Source organism: Coregonus clupeaformis, unplaced genomic scaffold, assembly GCF_020615455.1.
Source record: "Coregonus clupeaformis isolate EN_2021a unplaced genomic scaffold, ASM2061545v1 scaf1981, whole genome shotgun sequence".
NCBI lineage: Eukaryota > Metazoa > Chordata > Actinopteri > Salmoniformes > Salmonidae > Coregonus > Coregonus clupeaformis.
Window position 1 is genome coordinate 77,785 of NW_025535435.1, and position 20,528 is coordinate 98,312.

Genomic DNA, 20,528 nt, shown 5'->3' on the forward strand with positions numbered 1-20,528 from the left:
CGAACTGACTTGTTGGAAATGTGCATCCTATGATGGTGCCACGTTGAAAGTCACTGAGCTCTTTAGTAAAGTCATTCTACTGCCAATGTTTGTCTATGGAGATTGCATGGCTGTGTGCTCGATTTTATACACCTGTCACCAACAAGTGTGTCTGAAATAGCCGAATCCACTCATTTGAAGGGGTGTCCACATACTTTTGCATTTATAATGTACATAAAGTGCTTTAATTTCTAAACGGTAAAACAGATAGGTATGAAAATACCGTCAAATAAAAGGTGACATTCTGTACTGTCGCCTCATATGAAACGTTTGATCTCAAATCCAAAATGCTGGAGTATAGAGCCAAACGAAACGTTTTTGCTTCATTGTCCAAATAAATATGTAGGGAAGTGTAGGTTCACACACGTGTTTTTTAAATTAAAATCTACAAATGTTTCCCCTCAAATCACATATTAATGCACGCACACACGACAGCTGGGAATTAGACCCCTAACAGTGTCATTGAGTAGCATGTGATATATTCAGCTCTGGAAGCTAATTAGGTAACATCACAGCTGAAGGGAGACCCAAGGTGTTAAGTTGTAAGGCACCTCTATGCCCCCTGCACAGGTCTTTAAGGAGGGGAACTCTTTTTGGCGATGACAAACACTATATTATCACCTTGTAGACAGCTTGTAGACAGCTTCACACTAATGCATTGACAGTTACCTCGACCTTTAAGAGAGTGTTGCAAATCAAAGACATTATGCCCCTTGGCTCAACTGCAATATACAGAAATCGCTCTGCCATTTCCTGGTATCTAAAATTCTAATAGTTTGCCTAATTTCAGTTTAGTGAAAAAACAAGCAATGTGATAATCATCGTACCATCTAAACTGCTGTGAAATTGCTTTACAGCTGTTTGTAGCTGGTGTACAAAACTGAAAGTAAAAGACACAAAACCTTTACTTAAGAACAGGAAGCATAGATTTAGTGCCCATAGAACAGATCTACCACTTCTTAGACTTGCTTTCAATGAGAATGACAGATTTATAACACATATTTCTATCCCGAATTTAGTCAGGTCGCCCAAAAAGTTACATATTGCAGCTTTAAGTATTCTACACAGGTTACTCTAAACACATTAGCCATCACATTACACAGGTTATTATAACTTTTTCAAGAGGAAAGTACTCAGGAAATGTAATCACATGTCTCTATTACTGTACGAATGTGTCACGCCCTGGCTCTGGGGACACTGTTATGTTGAGCCAGGGTGTGTAGATCATGTGTTTTGTTTCTATGGGTGCTATTTCTATGTTGGCCAGAGTGGCTCCCAATCAGAGGCAACGAGTTTCAGGTGTTGCTGGTTGTCTCTGATTGGGAGCCATATTTAAACAGTCTGTTTTTCATTCGTGTTTGTGGGATTTTGTTTCTAGTCGGTTGTGTTAGACCGTGAACTGTCACGTTATCGTTTTGTTGTTTTTTGATCGTGTCTCTAATAAAGAGTATGTTTGCCTGCAACGCTGCGCCTTGGTCCTCATCTCTGTTCGACGATCGTGACAGAAAATCCCACCACAACTGGACCAAGCAGCGAGTCGAGGAGCCATCGCCAGGGAAATCCCTAGCAGATCTCCGTGGCAGCCTCGACTGGGTCAAGCCGAGTGAAGAGCAGAGAGAGTGGACTTGGGAACAATGGAGGAAGAGCTTCGACTGGGTCAAGCCAATTGAGGAGCTGAATAGCGGGAGTTGGAGGCAGAAGAGCGAGAGTTGGGCGAGAACTATAGAGGCCTGGCCCACGGGGAGGAGAGACCCCCAGAACATTTTTGGGGGCTCACGACGTCGGGGCAGCAGGAGGCCGCGATAGAGCGGTCCAGCGGGTTGGCAGAGGAGGCCGCCAGGTTACGGGGGCCACTGGTCGAAGAGGGGATGGAAGGTGTAGAGGCACGGCGAGAGGTACTGGGGTGTGTTACCAGTCCGGTCCGGCCCGTTCCAGATCCCGGTGTAGGGCCAGTGGTGTGTGTCCCCAGTACGGTCCGGTCTGTTCCTGCTCCCGCACCAAGTCAGTGGTGCGCTTCGTCAGCCGGCTCGGCCCGTTCCTGCTCCCCGCACCAAGTCAGTGGTGCGCTTCGTCATCCCGGCTCGGCCCGTTCCTGCTCCCCGCACCAAGTCAGTGGTGCGTTTCGTCAGCCCGGCTCGGCCCGTTCCTGCTCCCCGCACCAAGTCAGTGGTGCGCTTCGTCAGCCCGGCTCGGCCCGTTCCTGCTCCCCGCACCAAGTCAGTGGTGCGCTCGTCAGCCCGGCTCGGCCCGTTCCTGCTCCCCGCACCAAGTCAGTGGTGCGCTTCGTCAGCCCGGCTCGGCCCGTTCCTGCTCCCCGCACCAAGTCAGTGGTGCGCTCGTCAGCCCGGCTCGGCCCGTTCCTGCTCCCCGCACCAAGTCAGTGGTGCGCCCGTCAGCCCGGCTCGGCCCGTTCCTGCTCCCCGCACCAAGTCAGTGGTGCGCCCGTCAGCCCGGCTCGGCCCGTTCCTGCTCCCGCACCAAGTCAGTGGTGCGTTTCGTCAGCCCGGTTCGGCTCACTCCTGCTCCTCACACCAAGCCAGTGGTGTGCGTTGTCAGTCCAGCACGGCCCGTGCCTGTTCTCCACACCAGGCCAGTGGTGGGCGTCGCCAGTCCGGCACGGCCCGTGCCTGTTCCACTGGTGCCTGGTTCGGCACTGGTCAGATGTTTTACGCCGGAGCTAGAGCAATCCGCTCCATCAGTGTGCAGTCCAGCTCCGGCCAGCGGGGCCAGACCGGACCAGGGGTACTTTGGGGGTTGGAGAGGGAGCGGGGATCAGGCCCGGAGCCGGATCCGCCGCCTAGGCGGAGTGCCCACCCGGTCCCTCCCCTGTGGTATTTGGTTGACGCGGTCGGAGTCCGCGCCTTTAGGGGGGGGTACTGTCACGCCCTGGCTCTGGGGACACTGTTATGTTGAGCCAGGGTGTGTAGATCATGTGTTTTGTTTCTATGGGTGCTATTTCTATGTTGGCCAGAGTGGCTCCCAATCAGAGGCAACGAGTTTCGGGTGTTGCTGGTTGTCTCTGATTGGGAGCCATATTTAAACAGTCTGTTTTTCATTCGTGTTTGTGGGATTTTGTTTCTAGTCGGTTGTGTTAGACCGTGAACTGTCACGTTTTCGTTTTGTTGTTTTTGATCGTGTCTCTAATAAAGAGTATGTTTGCCTGCAACGCTGCGCCTTGGTCCTCATCTCTGTTCGACGATCGTGACAGAATGTCCTTGAGCTTCTCTATGCTCACCTTCAGTGAACATTAGAGGAGTCAAACTTTATTCCAAACATCTCTGATGAATAAATAATGTGATGACATATGTCAATGATAATCATACTGCATTATGCTGTACATCCAATTACACACCATTAACATCCATAAAAACTGAAATAACCAGCTGAATACCGGTTATGAAATTAAATAAGGATGTTTCAACTTTAAAAAATAAAAATAAAAACATTTTGGGACTAATGTTAGACACATCCAAGAACAATTTCACAAGATTATTTTTGTCATCAACAATAAAGGAAAGGAAACAATGCCGGGTCAACAGGGCCTAGGGTTATTACTCTTGGTGACAATGGATTGGGGAGTGACCTTGCCATGGTGAACAAAGGAGGACAGCTGCAGTTGTCTACATCATAATAACTCAATTATGAAATGAGCTTACACACGGCAAGAACACCTTCTCATGTCACCTTAATAAACCAACATAATGGTGTTAAGCAGTAACATCACAAAAGCCCAAGTGTTCACAAATGAGCACAAGAACAACTAAATAAATCTTTTAAAAATGTACATGTTATAACATTTCCAAATGTTTTTTAACTAGCAATTTGTCATTGCACAAAAATACATAATTTTAAGAATTTCCATTACTTAACTTTATGTTGGCATTTTTAGATGACTACATTGCCTAAGATTGCAATTTGATCGAAGTGGCAAAAATGGAGCCGTAAAGACCTGCTGCTTGCTATTGTCGATCCAAAGCTACCTCACAATGAGAATCTCAGAAGTAAAACAACATGGGTAATGCTTTCAATGCATTTCAAAGCATCCTCTGTCCACCCTGGAATAGCCTGTTGTTACAACCAGCCTGATAGGTCAAAGAGGTATACACCTCTACCCCAAATACAGATCTTCTAAAATAATCAGACTAATTTATTATAATAGATGGACCATTTCCATATAGGGCAGAGCAACTCTCTTCATAAAGAGTGTCGGAGACCAGGGGGAGACAGACCAGGGGGAGACACAAGGCACCGGACATCCTGAAGGTAAACATATAGAGTCAGTCTGCTGAGGAGGGCAAAGATAATCATTATAGGATCTAACAATATTCATAACCACAAATAGCTGGTCAGTTGACTGATATTGGTATTTGTATGTCAGTTTCATTTTCAGTCGAGATCCTTTCCACCAAACGTATCCCAGGGGTGACCAACAGGTAAGGATCATAATCTTCTAAAATAGAGGTTCTACAACACGCCTCCTAGTGGTTTGCGTGAAGTCTTTAAATGTGTTTCATGAAAACTATAACAGCTTGCCAAATTTGCATACTAATGCAAACATTTGAGTGTCTGTACACATCAATGTAGTCAACTTGTACAGATGTACACACTCTTTTGTTGATGACAATTTTTCTGCAACGCAGGAAATGCAGATGAGCTTTGTGAGTTACATGAATTCACTGAAAACCAATACTAACACACGGTTTATATAAAAGGTATTGCACTTTTCATGTAGCCTACCTTTGGCCAGCTAATAATAGCCTAACCACCGATCAAGCAACATTATGGACGATTAAATCCTTTTACTGTAGGATTATTTTGCGGTGACAATATAGGTCAAATTAAGATCTGTATATGTTGCATAACACATCTCTCCTGTACAGTAATTACATGTTGTCAGTGACATCACTAACACAAGCGGTATATTTCAGCTACAGTGGACCTAGCTACTTTTGGTCTGCTGTGAACCTCACATGTTTTGTTTTATTTCGAATGTGCTATTGGTTGGCTGACCTTCATATTGTTCAGATAAACTCTTATTAATCTATGACTCTAAATCTGGTAGTTTACTGCTGTCCTGCCTCGACGCTCGTGTCTATTTTAGGCGTATATTTAAGTTATTTTGTTCTGCCATGACCATTATGCTATGGTACAATATACTACTCATATACAGTACACATGTATACATAGTGATACTAGTATACCATTCTCCAATTAACTTAGGTCTTTAGTGGAAAATGTTTGGGACCACATTTTTTATTTACATTATGCATTCCAAAACTGGTTCCATAGAGAACACTAATACAGCCCAGGAGCCCTAAAGTTGTTGATGTATTTAATGTTATTTAATATTAATGCTTTACACTGATATAAGATTATTACCACAATATGCATGGTTCCCTTTGTCACTAACAGAATAAAATGTAAAACTATCAAAATATGGTTGATATTTTAAAAAATACTGTAAAGTATGAATATCTAAATAGTTGTTCTTTCTTAAGTTTGAGAAATGTTTGTCATGAGAATCCTAGCATTCAACAAACCACGGCAACAGAGAGAACTGGCACATGTAAATCGGGAAGTTTAGCAAATTCAACCTAATAATAATAGATACATACCTTTACAGGTTTAAGAATGGGGGACAGTTTGATGGCAGAGTTTGGCGCTGCAGCTTCCTTTCTGCGTAAATCAGACAAGGAGCGCATGGAATGCCAGACTAGACCCTTTGACATAAAAAGAGAGTGCTATGTACCTGACCCTGAGGTTGAGTACGTCAAGGCCACAATCACCAGCAGAGATGGGGCTAAAGTCACCGCTGATACGGAGTTTGGAAAGGTAAATATTTTGGTGAAAAACATTTCTGAAAATATATGACCTGGAAAATCACAAGATAATACTTTTTTCTACTAGAATAACTATACGATTGATTAACAATTAGTTACAAACTGAATTGAGTTATGCGCTTTAATGTTTACTATTAAAATCCTTCTAACAAGAGACAACAAAGAGCAGAATCTTAACGTGAGATCTTTAACTTTCATGCAAATCAGGCATTACATGTAAATGTTTGATTTGTGAAAATGTTACACTGTGTTTAATCTCAAGTTAAGATTTGTCTCAAATGGAATACTTCTGCACATTGAAAATGTAAAAAAACTATTTAATTTGCTCTTCTTTCAGACTGTTACTGTGAAGGAGGACGATGTCCACCCCCAGAACCCGCCAAAATTTGATAAAATTGAGGACATGGCGATGTTCACCTTCCTGCACGAGCCCGCTGTGCTGTTTAACCTCAAAGAGCGTTACGCAGCCTGGATGATCTACGTAAGTAATAACCAATCTGCTGAAATCTCCATTTCATCAATAATTCATTCAATGAATTTGCGGCATCCTCGTCTTTCACAGACCTACTCAGGGCTGTTCTGTGTCACTGTCAACCCATACAAGTGGCTGCCAGTGTACGATCAGTCGGTTGTAAATGCTTACAGAGGCAAGAAGAGGAGTGAAGCTCCACCTCACATTTTCTCCATCTCTGACAATGCCTACCAGTACATGTTGTCAGGTAAAATATAACTTGTCATCTTGTCATCTACATTAGTGCTGAGCGATTAACCAACATATTATTATTATTTTTTTTTGTGGGGGGGGTTATTAAACAACTAATTGACCATCGTTACTTGAATTCCATTTAGTTCTGTTTTTTCGTGAGCCCAACGCGCCGTTTCTCTAGAGAAATCAAATCAAAATGAGAGAGTGGGACGCTGGACTGCAGGAAGTTGTAGTTTTCATTAAGCAAATATTCAACCTACTTCAGCGCAGAAACATGGTAATTAACTACAATGACCTTAATCCATTGCGCCTGTTACGTTAGGTTAGATACACACAGACCGCATAGACCGCATGAGAGAGGAATGTAAACAACACAATGATAATAGCGGGGGATAGAGACCGTTTGTGAAAGTATTATTACGTCAGACAGCTCTCACCATGCTTAGGCAGGGTATCCTAGCTAAATAGGATGACTAAAGACAGTACAGTACTGGGAGCAGAGAGAACTTTGTCTGGCTGGTTGGCTGCTACTGCCTGAGCAGAGATGAGATTATGACTTTTAAGGAATAATACATTAATAATAAATTCATTAAATAAAAACTAAGTCATTCTGTAAGTCGCTCTGGATAAGAGCGTCTGCTAAATGACTAAAGTGTAAATGTAATTTACACAACTGAAATATTTTATTATGTTTTATAGCAATTTTCTATTTTTCTATTGATGTCTACCCAATGTGGACCTGACATGGAATACTTTCAATGTTTTTGCAACTGAATTATCATTATTTGGCTTTGGAATTTCCATTAAAAACCTATAATTATTTTTATGTCATTATTTCATAATGCATTTAATGTTTAAAAATAAAATACAAATGTAATAATTGAACCAAAACCGAACTGACCTCAAAAAGCACTAATCTCTCAGCACTAGTCTACAGTGACATATATATATTTTTTATGACACTTTATGTACTTACTGATACTTCTCTTTCAACAGACAGGGAAAATCAGTCTGTCCTTATCACGTAAGTACATCAACCAAAGGTTATATCGATTTGAGGCTATTTAAAGTTAAGAGAAATTCTGAGACATCAACATTTGTATTTTTAAATCCCAGTGGAGAATCCGGTGCTGGAAAGACTGTTAACACCAAGAGAGTCATCCAGTACTTCGCCAGTATTGCTGCTGTTAGCGGAAAGAAAAGTGCATCAGAAGAAAAAAAGGTAAAATAGAATGCAAATGTTCATCATTCAGCGTTTCCCAATATGCATTTAGCAGCGGTGCACCGCTGCTGCTAAATTGTGGCCGCCACTATTAAAAATTGTAATAAAAATAATAATTTTGGGATAAATTAAAACCAGATATAAGTATGTTGAAAATATAATGGACCAATATATTTCTTAATAAGATCATCTTTGAGAACTAATAATCACCAAAATAAAAACTTTTCTGCAACTGCTGCGGGAAAAAAGTCCTAAAAGCATCACTTCATCATTATTTCTCCTAAATTAAACATTCTTCATGGCTGGACAAGCATATGTTGACTACAGATCTTTATTGCAGCATTTTAACACTGTATGGTTGTTGGTTTGTAGGGGACCCTGGAGGATCAAATCATCCAGGCCAATCCTGCCCTGGAGGCTTTTGGTAATGCCAAGACCATCAGGAATGACAACTCCTCCCGATTTGTACGTTTGGTCTTTGTTTGCAGTCAAATATCATTTAAATCTTATCAGACATGTTAATCACTCCAAGTCTCCCGAGTGGCGCAGTGGTCTAAGGCACTGCATCGCAGTGCTAGCTGTGCCACTAGAGATCCTGGTTCGAATCCAGGCTCTGTCGTAGCCGGCCGCAACCGGGAGACCAATGGGGCGGCGCACAATTGGCCCAGCGTCGTCTAGGGTAGCTCAGTTGTTAGAGCATGGCGTTTGCAACGCCAGGGTTGTGGGTTCGTTTCCCACGGGGGGCCAGTATAAAAAATAAATAAAAAATGTGTGCACTAACTGTAAGTTGCTCTGGATAAGAGCGTCTGCTAAATGACGTAAAAATGTAAATGTTAATCTTATCTGTTATATTCTGTGGTTGAAATTTATTAGGATACAATTAGTTGATGTCATGACGTCAGCTAATCTTCCTCGTGTCCATCAACTAATCTTCCCTTTTGGGACTGTATGTGTGCAACAGAGCTGGGTTTAAATAGTATTTGTTTTCTTTAAAATATTTTCAGTGTCTGATTGAGAACCAGATAGGTGGAATTAAAACTTTTAGGACTATTCCATCAGTTCCATTACACCATGCAAGCTCAATCATGCGCACCTACTAAGGTATTCAAAAAAGAAAACAAATACTACTTGAACCCAGATCTAATGTGATTATTAATTTCTGCTTTGACAATAACTTCCAGGGTAAATTCATCCGAATTCATTTTGGAGTCACTGGGAAGCTTTCGTCTGCTGACATTGAGACTTGTGAGTACAATACTCAATTTGCCCAGGTTTGAACAGATCTCTTTGACAGGAAACACATTAATACCAAAAGCACTTTCCATACTGATCAGATCTTCTGGAGAAGTCACGTGTAACTTTCCAGCTCAAGGCTGAGAGAGACTATCACATCTTCTACCAGATCCTGTCCCAACAGAAACCAGAACTGCTGGGTGAGTATTGAATCATCAAACTGAGTAGGGTTGAGATCAATTCTGGATTAAACTAAAGATTTCTGATGAAATCCAATTAAATTCTTATGATGTAACCAGCCCAGGCAGTGTGCTACCCCCATCCCTCCACTGTAAAACTCACAACACAATGTAGGTGATTTATGTTGGAACATTTCCTTTGTCCATCAGAAAGATGCAATTATTTTAATGCCATTTAAGCACACAACATTGAAATTCAATGAACACAAAACAATCACCAGCTGCAGTTTTTAGAAACTCTGACTAATTTGCCTTCCTGTCTACTTATAATATAACACAATGCCAATTTTCTAATTGACCCCAACCCTAATACTGAGTAGATTATGTTATGAGCTATACCACAGCATGAACACAAATTAAACTGTGCTGTTCAATTCTTTTCAGAGATGCTACTCATCACTAGCAATCCCTATGACTATGCCTTCATCTCCCAAGGAGAGATTGCTGTAACTTCCATTAATGATGCAGATGAGCTAATGGCTACTGATGTGAGTAAAATATGTACATACTGTACATACAATAATTTTCCACTTGTATCCAACTCTTTCTCCAATACAAAACAATGGCCTTTTTGGAACTAGGATGCCTTTGATGTGCTGGGCTTCTCCCAAGAGGAGAAGAATGGCATTTATAAGCTGACTGGTGCCATCATGCACTACGGCAACATGAAGTTTAAGAATAAGCAGCGGGAGGAGCAAGCAGAGGCAGATGGCACTGAGGGTGAGTGCTGAGGATTTACAACCTCTCACTTCATTATAAAGTAATATCTGAAAAATCTGTTATATTGCCTCTTCCAATCATAAAACATTGCCTTTCTAGATCTTGACAAAGCTGCATATCTGATGTGCCTGAACTCTGCTGACCTGGTCAAGGGCTTGTGTAACCCAAGGGTCAAAGTTGGAAATGAGTGGGTCACCAAAGGTCAGAATGTCAACCAGGTGAGTCTCCCAAAAAAGTAATTAATATTCAGCATAAAACTTGTCTATAAAGTTGCTAAGATGTTCATACCTGTCATTCCCCATTGAGCATGCTTTTTAGTCCAGGACTAGGCCTAATCTGTTTCTAGGAAACTGTCCCTATGTGTTTATGTTGAGGCTATGTTTTGGTATTTTATTTTCTTAATATTTTGTAGGTGTACTACTCTATTGGTGCACTGGCAAAGAAAATTTACGAGAACATGTTCCTCTGGATGGTGATAAGAATCAACCTTACATTGGACACTAAGAACGCTCGTCAGCACTACATTGGTGTGCTGGACATTGCTGGCTTTGAGATCTTTGATGTGAGTGTTTGATGTACATTTTATAACATGTCATCTAGAACATTACAGCTGACAAAATAAAGTAACTGAACTTCCCTTCCAGTTCAACACCTTTGAGCAGCTGTGCATCAACTTCACTAATGAGAAGCTGCAGCAGTTCTTCAACCACCACATGTTTGTGCTGGAGCAGGAAGAGTATAAGAAAGAGGGCATCGTCTGGGGAGTTCATTGACTTTGGCATGGACTTGGCTGCCTGCATTGACCTCATTGAAAGGGTTGGTGTCTTCAGTTGTGCAGTAGTTTATATGATGTGTACAGAGTATTCTTTGAGATTTCAAACATTACAAGGGCAATCTTTATAAATGTGCTTCAATGACAAATTATTATTTTATTTATTCACTATGCTTTTCCCTTAGCATTAATTTATTTTAATTCATTCCTTCCACTAGCCCATGGGTATCATGTCCATCCTTGAAGAGGAGTGCATGTTCCCCAAGGCCAGTGATAATACATTCAAAGCTAAGCTGTATGAAAACCATCTGGGCAAAAATGCATGCTTCCAGAAGCCTAGGATTGTTAAGGGTAAACCAGAGGCCCATTTCTCCATGGTTCACTATGCTGGCATTGTTGACTACAACATTGGTAACTGGCTGGTGAAGAACAAGGATCCGCTGAATGAGACTGTGGTCGGACTGTTCCAGAAGTCAAGTCTTAAGTTCCTGGCCAACCTCTTTGCAAACTATGCTGGTGCAGAAGGAGGTACTATATGTTTCTATCTGCAAACACTACAAACCACTAAAATACATAACAATCTATATCAGGAGTCTCTCCAACCTTTTCTACTATGAGAGCTACTTTTAAAAAATGAATCATGTTTTGAGCTAATAATTTTTTTCTAGCTTTCAAATAGGCACTCTTCTCCTCTCCCCTGCAATTCTTCCTCGAGTCCTTAGTGTATAAGAGAAAGTAGTGCACTATGTTTCCTGTCAATATACCTGGTAAAATAATGGTTCATAAAACAACTATAAGGGGGGCCCTATAAAATCAGTTTTTTATCCCTAATTATGGTTTATATTTTCTGAAATTGTTTTCTCAGTTTTATTTTTCCTGGTTTTAGATTTTGTACTTTTTTTACTCCCAAAATTAAAATTGTTCATAGAGAAACAACGAAATGGGATGTTCTGAGTCGATGTCAATGCTTAAATCATATCAGAAGATCATTTTTAATTTTGAGTTTAATTCCCCTTTAATTGCGCATCTGGCCCCTTTAATTGCGCATCTAGCATGTGAAGAATGTACAGTGTAATGTGCCGGTCTAGCAATGCTGCTGCTCATTTCATAGCAAAGTTTGCAAATAATAGATACAAATTATATACTTAATCATGACACTGTATACTTCTGCCAGGTAAGCCTACTTTGCAGTTAATGTTTAATTGAGAAGGTTTTGGGGAAAGTATTTCTGTCAACCCACAAGACCGTAATCATCAACTGGCTACACACGGAATGACAAACAAACACGCGCACCACACAAACAGACAGGTAATATTGCTGGAAATTAATTGGCAGATATTGTGTCAGGTTTGGCTTTTAAGCCTATAGTGGCTAACCAGGGGTGGGATAATGTTCCATTGATTAGGTAGTAGCTGGGAGCTATGGGTGTCTGATAGGCCTACTTGTGAGATTTGTTTATGACACCTTGCGGTGGAATATGAAAATTGCGTATACTTTCAGAATTGTTTGGCGAGCAACTCATAGGTTGGCTGCGAGCGACTGGTAGCTAGCTATCGACGTGTAGGAGACCCCTGATCTACATGATAGTAGTAATAATAGTATATTTGAATTGTTATTTCATTATCATACAGCACCTGAAGAAAAAGCAGCTGGAGGAAAAAAGAAGAAAGGCTCTTCCTTCCAGACTGTGTCTGCATTGCACAGGGTAAATCTGAGCTTAGATCAATATATTTCTGATGTTTTCACATGGAAGATAATTAACAAATGTATTATATTTGCACTAAATTTGAAATACCAGTATGTTGTGTATTGGTATGTTAGCATTAAATGCCGTTGTGACTCGAGAGGTATTTAGAGACTCATTCACTGATGGAAAATTTTACATTTGTCATACTCACAGGAGAACTTGGGTAAACTCATGACCAACTTGAGGTCTACTCACCCCCACTTTGTGCGTTGCATCATCCCCAACGAGACCAAGACTCCTGGGGCCATGGAGAATCCTCTGGTCATGCACCAGCTGCGCTGTAACGGTGTGCTGGAAGGCATCAGGATCTGCAGAAAGGGCTTCCCCAACAGGATCCTGTATGCTGACTTCAAACAAAGGTAAAAATAGTCTTTCATTTCCTTTCCAAAATAAATTCAACTCTTTACCTATTAAAGTCTTCCATTTTTGAAGATAATTGCTTTCTGATTTAAATTCAGATACCGCATCCTCAATCCAAATGCTATCCCTGAGGGTCAGTTCATGGACAACATGAAGGCATCAGAAAAATTGCTGGGCACTTTGGACATTGACCACACCCAGTACAGATTAGGACACACTAAGGTAAATTATCTAATGGTGCATTCGTAACCAAGTAGAAAGTAGGAATTTACCACATACGACTCTAAATAATCCACTTGAACTCCCCTTCAACTGGTAATTACTAGTGGGAAACTTGTCTATCATCCTGAGATCCCACTTCTCCCACATGCTGACCTCTGACGTCCCTTACTAAGGAAATTACCTCGATAACAGCATTATCGGACAAAATATGATTCATAAAAAGCAATCTATTAATATGGTTTTTGAACACTATAATTTGTTTACAAGCAATGATAGCTGTACTTTTAGTTTATGGCCATTAGCCAATCGGCGTTTCTCAATGAGTTCAAAGCATGTGAATGAATTCAAATGGTAAATTGCGACCTACCACTTGGTTATGAACGCAGCATAAATTCCAGGATGGAAAAGTAGCAGCAATTACAGGGTCCAAGCAGTACATTAACAATACATCACCAGCCGGCCAACCTGAGCAATGCCTTTTGAAATAACTGCTGATGTACCACTGATCATGCTTATCTCATTTCATCTGTCTCTAGGGCAAATGGGTAAAGTCAAAAGATAAAAATAAATACTTGCTATAGCGCCATACTGTAGTAGATCCAGATATACAGTGAGCAATTAAAAGCATAGTGGACATACTGTTTGAGATATACTTCCTGTACATGTTTTTAAAGACCTTGCCAAATTTAGCAACTCTTGGTCAACATGCTGGGTCGGAAGTTGTAAAATCAGTTGCTCAATACAGGGCCAACTTGTTGTCAATTTGTGCCATTTTCCTAGAGGCAAGAAAGTTTTGTGAAACTGGGGGATACCACATTCAAGTTATTTATGGTCATTTGGCAGAAAGATACAATCCTACCAAATACAAGAACATCTAAGCACCACATTATGTCCTTTTTGTATCTTTAGGTGTTCTTCAAGGCTGGTCTCCTGGGTCTACTTGAGGAGATGAGAGACGATCGTCTCGCTCTTATCATCACTGGCATCCAGGCCAGATCACGTGGTCTACTTGCCAGAATTGAGTTCCAGAAAATTGTTGACCGCAGGTAGGAATGAGAATAGCTTAAACGTTTGCAGACAATATGTTAGGGGTGAGGAAAGGTTGTATTTAACTATATTTTATTACAATTTCACAGGGATGCCTTGCTTGTGATCCAATGGAACATTCGTGCCTTCATGGGTGTCAAGAATTGGCCCTGGATGAAGATGTACTTCAAGATCAAACCTCTGCTGAAGTCAGCAGAGACTGAGAAGGAGATGGCCAACATGAAGGAAGAATTCCTGAAGCTTAAAGAGGCTTATGCTAAATCTGAAGCCCGTAAAAAGGAGCTGGAAGAAAAGATGGTGTCCCTTCTCCAAGAGAAGAATGACCTGCAGCTCGCTGTCCAAACTGTGAGTAACTTTAACTGCACTACAGTTTCTTTGCTACAGTCACATGTTTGGTCAAAATTGCCTTTCTAGTTAGCTTTTAGCTAAGAGCTAACAAGAGAAATTGAAAAACAGAGAGAAAAGAGACATGATTTGCTAAATAGATACATACAATCAGGAGAGCATTTGTCGAGCATTTGTAGTGTCCAAATATCTTTCCACCAAACAAACTTCTAAGCATTGGATAATTTTATATACTTACAATATATTGACTCATTGACAGCAAGAAGACACTATTGTTGATGCTGAAGAGAGATGTGAGGGTCTGATCAAGAGCAAAATCCAGCTTGAGGCCAAAGCCAAAGAGCTGACAGAAAGACTGGAGGATGAGGAGGAGATGAATTCAGAGCTAACTGCAAAGAAGAGGAAGCTGGAGGATGAGTGCTCAGAACTCAAGAAGGACATTGATGATCTAGAGCTCACTCTGGCTAAAGTGGAGAAGGAAAAGCATGCCACAGAGAACAAGGTAAAATAAATGATTATTTCTTGTGATGTTAAAACTACAATTAAATTGTTTGGATAAAAGTGTAATGACACTGTTCTGTGTCCTTAGGTTAAAAACCTTACTGAGGAGATGGCAGCTCTGGACGAAATCATTGCCAAGCTGACCAAGGAGAAGAAGGCGCTGCAGGAGGCTCATCAGCAAACGCTGGATGACTTGCAAAGTGAGGAGGACAAAGTCAACACGCTGACCAAGGCCAAAGCCAAACTGGAACAGCAAGTTGATGACGTGAGTATGAAATAGGAATTCATAAAAAGTAAAACAAAATTAGTAATATCCTAAAAACAGGCTACAGTGAAATAATTGGTTACTCCGAATATTGGCTTAATAAATATTCTATCAGCTTGAAGGGATCTCTGGAGCAAGAGAAGAAGGTGAGAATGGACCTTGAGAGAGCCAAGAGAAAGCTGGAGGGAGACTTGAAGTTGACCCAGGAGAGCCTAATGGACCTGGAGAATGACAAGCAGCAGCTGGAGGAGAGAATGAAGAAGTAAGATCACAGATCAAAAAGTTTTTACAAAGTATTATTCAATAGAAAACACTATAAATGCATATTCTTCTCAACAGGAAGGACTTTGAGATGAGCCAACTCAACAGCAAGATTGAAGATGAGCAGGCTTTGGGTGCCCAGCTTCAGAAAAAAACTGAAGGAGCTGCAGGTAATTCAAGACAATTGTTAAAACATTTTATTCATGAAAGTTACATTTGAACTAGACAAACTGAATTCCTACCATTTCAGGCCCGCATTGAGGAATTAGAAGAAGAGCTGGAGGCTGAGAGAGCTGCCCGTGCCAAGGTGGAGAAACAGAGGGCAGACTTGGCCAGAGAACTAGAAGAGATCAGTGAGAGGCTGGAGGAGGCTGGTGGAGCCACTGCTGCCCAGATTGAGATGAACAAGAAGAGGGAGGCTGAGTTCCAGAAGGTACGCAGAGACCTTGAAGAAGCTACTCTGCAGCATGAAGCTACAGCTGCAACTCTGAGGAAGAAAATGCTGACAGTGTAGCTGACCTGGGAGAACAGATTGACAACCTTCAGAGAGTGAAGCAGAAGCTCGAGAAAGAGAAGAGTGAGCTCAGGCTGGAGCTGGATGATGTGGTCTCCAACATGGAGCAGATTGTCAAGTCCAAAGTATGTGGTATCATTGGTAAATCTAAATAAAATGTTTTCTATACATGCTTTTTAAAGATACAATCTAGTGACGCTGTTCTGTCATTCAAAAACAAATCTGCTTTTAGACAAACTTGGAGAAAATGTGCCGCACTCTAGAGGACCAGATGAGTGAATACAGGACGAAAGCTGAGGAAGGACAGCGATCCATCAATGATTTCACCATGCAGAAAGCAAAGCTTCAAACTGAGAATGGTATATTAACAAAAAACCTGGACATTCACATAAACAGCCACAATAAATAACCAGATTAAGTAATATAATTTGAATTGCATGAAAACAGGTGAACTTGCCAGACAGTTGGAGGAGAAGGACTCTCTGGTCTCCCAACTGACCAGAGGTAAGCAGTCCAATGTTCAGCAGATTGAAGACCTCAAGAGACAACTGGAGGAGGAAGTCAAGGTATTTAGACAAATAATGCAGTGTTCCTTATCTAACTACATTTGTGACCAACCGGCTCGATTCGGTTTTATGTAGCAAAATTTGAAATTTTGTTTTCTACATTGGATAAAAGTAGAGACTCAGAGCTAGAAAATGGTGTATCATACACTACAGTTGAGAAACAATGGGAAAGTAATTATATTTTGAAAGTTGAAAAATAAATGGCCCTTGAATGTTTTGGTACACGTACTGGAGAGCTCTTCTTTGTCTACACCCATTCAGAATCGTTCACACTCTCTTAAGCCTTAGCCCCACCCATCTCTTTAAGGATTCACATGCATGACATCAGCAGCCTGGTGGTCCAAAATAGCATAACTGGTGTATTTTAACACCAATAAACCCATCCGTTTAAAAATGAGCAAACTAAGCAACTAAAAGCAACTTTCTAAACAATGTTTTGGTTAGTTTCTAGCTTGTTAGCTAGGTAGCTCATGTTAAGTTAGCTGGCTTGCCAGTTCAAATAATGACCACATCAAATAGCTAACATCGTCTTAACTTTAGCTAATTTTATTTATTATTGCAGGAAAATAAACTCACAACAAGATCACTATTTACATGTTAATGGCAAGCTAATTACAGAAAATAGCTTACGGTTGTGAGTGTGACATAATACAACTTTAAAAGCAGGGCATTCTACCAGAGAATTTTAGAACTTGGACACTGTCTCGTTGGCCTAACGTTGTATCCTAATTTGACTTGCAGGTCATGTTGTTCTTCACATTACGGTCTCTGCTAAACACACACTATATCAAATAAAATCAACGTTTCTTCGTCACATGCACAGGATACGGAAGGTGTAAACGGTACAGTGAAATGGTACCTTGCATAGTGGAGTCTTTTGTTTAGACATGTAGCTAGCTAGCTAAACAATTAACCATAATCCCAACTCATAACGTTACCACCCTGGAATGAATCTGCAGGTAGCTAACCAACTAGATTCAATGTTAGCTAGCTAGCTAACATTAGGCTATAACTACCAATAAAAATGGCTCTGAGATACGAATAAATACGACACAGTTCATACATGTAACGTTAGCTAGCAGTTTAAGTTAACAGTACGCTTTAACTTCAATGACAACAGCTTTCTGACAAAATTAGAAACGTCTAATATCTGGAAAATGTAGCCAGCTAGATTATCTTACCCGTATAAATGGATGAACGCTTCTCCCCTCTCTGTCACGGATGCCATGGCAGCGCTTAGTTTGAAGATATAATCCAGACAGGTGTTTTATACAACAGCCATCTGGGTGTTCTTTTCGACTCCATCCGCATATTTGCAATCAAATGCCAGACATTTCTCCATCTCCTTAGCTATCATACTCTGCTTCCACCGGGCATTACACTGATTTCAAAACTTGGTCCTCCAGAAAGTCAAGAGCATTAGCAACACTTTTGCAGTTATTAGTGATATCTTTAAAAAAAAGCAGTGTTAGAAATGATTACCTACACATACTGAACAGCCTTTTGTTATAGACAGAAGCATGCTACATGGCAGACCAATCTAAACTCATCTCTCGACATGTCGTGCACATCCATTATCTCAGCCAATCATGGCTAGCGGGAAGGTTCGGTCTTTTTCCGTGGCCTAAATCAACAAGGCTCGTAATTTAACAACTTTACTCGCATTTACAGATGGCATACAACTTTGTTATTAAGGCACATGAAAGTTCACATGTTCCAGAAGGCATTTCTGTCAAAAACACATTTTGATAAAAACACAAAAAACTTTTTAGGTTAAAATGCCTGTCCTGTGAAGTAGTGACGCGCGACATACACCTAGTTTCCTGAAACAGTCATTTAGTATATTTTTTAATGTCATTACCAGGCAAAGAATGCACTTGCCCATGCAGTGCAGTCTGCTCGCCATGACTCAGATCTGCTGAGTGGGAGCAGTATGAGGGAGGAGCAGGAGGCCAAGGCTGAGCTGCAGCGTGGCATGTCCAAGGCTAATGCTGAGGTGGCTCAGTGGAGAACCAAGTATGAAACTGATGCCATCCAGAAGACTGAGGAGCTTGAGGATGCAAAGTAAGGATGTTTTCTTACTTTCTCTTACTCTTCAGGCTGTTGAATATTGGGTGAATGAGCGATACACAAAAGTACATGATGAATAAATAATACATTGATTAGCTGTTAATCAACCATTATATTGTATATCAGCCAGAAAAGACGTTCTGAAATGTGTTTCTCATCTATGTCAATCTAGGGGGAAGAAGCTGGCTCAGCGTCTGCAGGATGCAGAGGAAGCCGTGTGGAAGCTGTAAATGCTAAATGCTCATCCCTGGAGAAGACTAAACACAGACTCCAGAATGAGATTGAAGATCTCATGGGTGGATGTGGAGAGATCCCAATGCGCTGCTGCTCTCGTCTCTGGACAAGTGAAGTAAAGGAACTTTGACAAGGTAAGAAAAGTAATATTAGCCTTAATTATAGTACATGATAGGGGTGGCAGGGAGCCTAGTGGTTAGAGATGTGGGCCAACACCCTCAGATGGGAAAACCTGGTGCCGGAGTTGGTTGTACTACATCCTACAGTACCACCGCCTGCTGTTGTTCCCTTGAGCAAGTTACTTAACACCCAATAATTGCTCCAAGGGCGCTGACACTGCAGCTGACCCTTGCTTCAGCCCCTGTGTGTCACGGGGGGTTGGGTTGTGAGCATAAAGACACATTTCGGTTCTCTGTAAGTTAATGGACAAGAAAGTATATCTTATCTTAATCATACACTGTATTCCAACTACCTACAATACATGTATGACTTTGAGGTCCTGGCTGAGTGGAAGCAGAAGTTTGAGGAGTCTCAGACTGAGTTGGAGAGCTCCCAGAAAGAGGCCAGATCTCTTAGCACTGGGCTCTTCAAACTCAAGAACTCTTATGAGGAGTCTCTGGATCATCTGGAGACGCTGAAGAGGGAGAACAAGAACCTCCAAAGGTCAGAGCACATAAAATTAATGGCCTATATATCTTAGTCAATTAAAGATTGATATGTTATAGAGATCAGTTATCACCAAAAGATTTTGATGTACAATTATGTCTTTTCCACAAGAAATTTCTGACCTGACTGAGCAGCTTGGTGAGGGGAGGAAAGCGAGCATCCATGAACTGGAGAAGATCCGTAGGCTTAGCTGGAGCAGGAGAAGGCTGAGATACAGTCTGCTCTAGGAGGAAGCTGGGTGAGACTGGAATATATATTTACTGCGTGGTGAAATTTCGTTTAAAGATTTTACAAACTATGGGGTGGCTGGGTTCTCATAGGGCTCCTGGAGCATGAGAGGCAAGATCATGAGAGCTCAGCTGGAGTTTAATCAGGTGAGCCCATTGAGGAAGCTGGTGGAGGAAAAAGGATGAGGGAAATGGAGATGATGAATAAGAGGAACCAGCAGAGAGTTTTGGATACCTGCAAAGCTCCCTGGAGTCAGAGACTCACCAGCCCAGAGAATGAAGCTCTCAGGCTGAAGAAGAAGATGGAGGAGATCTCGAGGTCGGAGTCCAAACCAGCCAGGCCAACAGGCAGGCATCCGAGGCCCAAGAAGCAACAGGGTCTCCATTTTCCCATCCTGAAGTAATATTTCCCACCATTGAATTAAAAAACATTGCATTTGCCTTTAAAAAAAGCCACACTGTGTAACAATAAAATAAATATGAAGTAAAATTCTCTCTGGTTCCTCAACTGCAGCTTGGATGATGCTCTTGATGTCAGTGATGACTTGAAGGAGAACATTGCCATTATTGGAGGCACTTAACAACCTGTTAAGGCTGAACTGGATGAGCTACGAGAGCCCTAGTGGAGCAGACTGAGAAGGGGGCCGCAAACTGGCTGAGCAGGAACTGCTTGATGTTAGTAAGAGGATTCAGCTGCTGCACTCACAGGTAAGCAGTAATAGATAACAATTA

The 20,528-nt window shown here is 41.4% G+C and overlaps 1 pseudogene; it reads left to right on the plus strand.

Annotated features, from left to right (window-relative positions):
* The first annotated feature begins 4,215 nt into the window (after nucleotides 1-4,215).
* LOC121561117 lies at nucleotides 4,216-20,504 on the plus strand (annotated as a pseudogene).
* The last annotated feature ends 24 nt before the right edge of the window (nucleotides 20,505-20,528 follow it).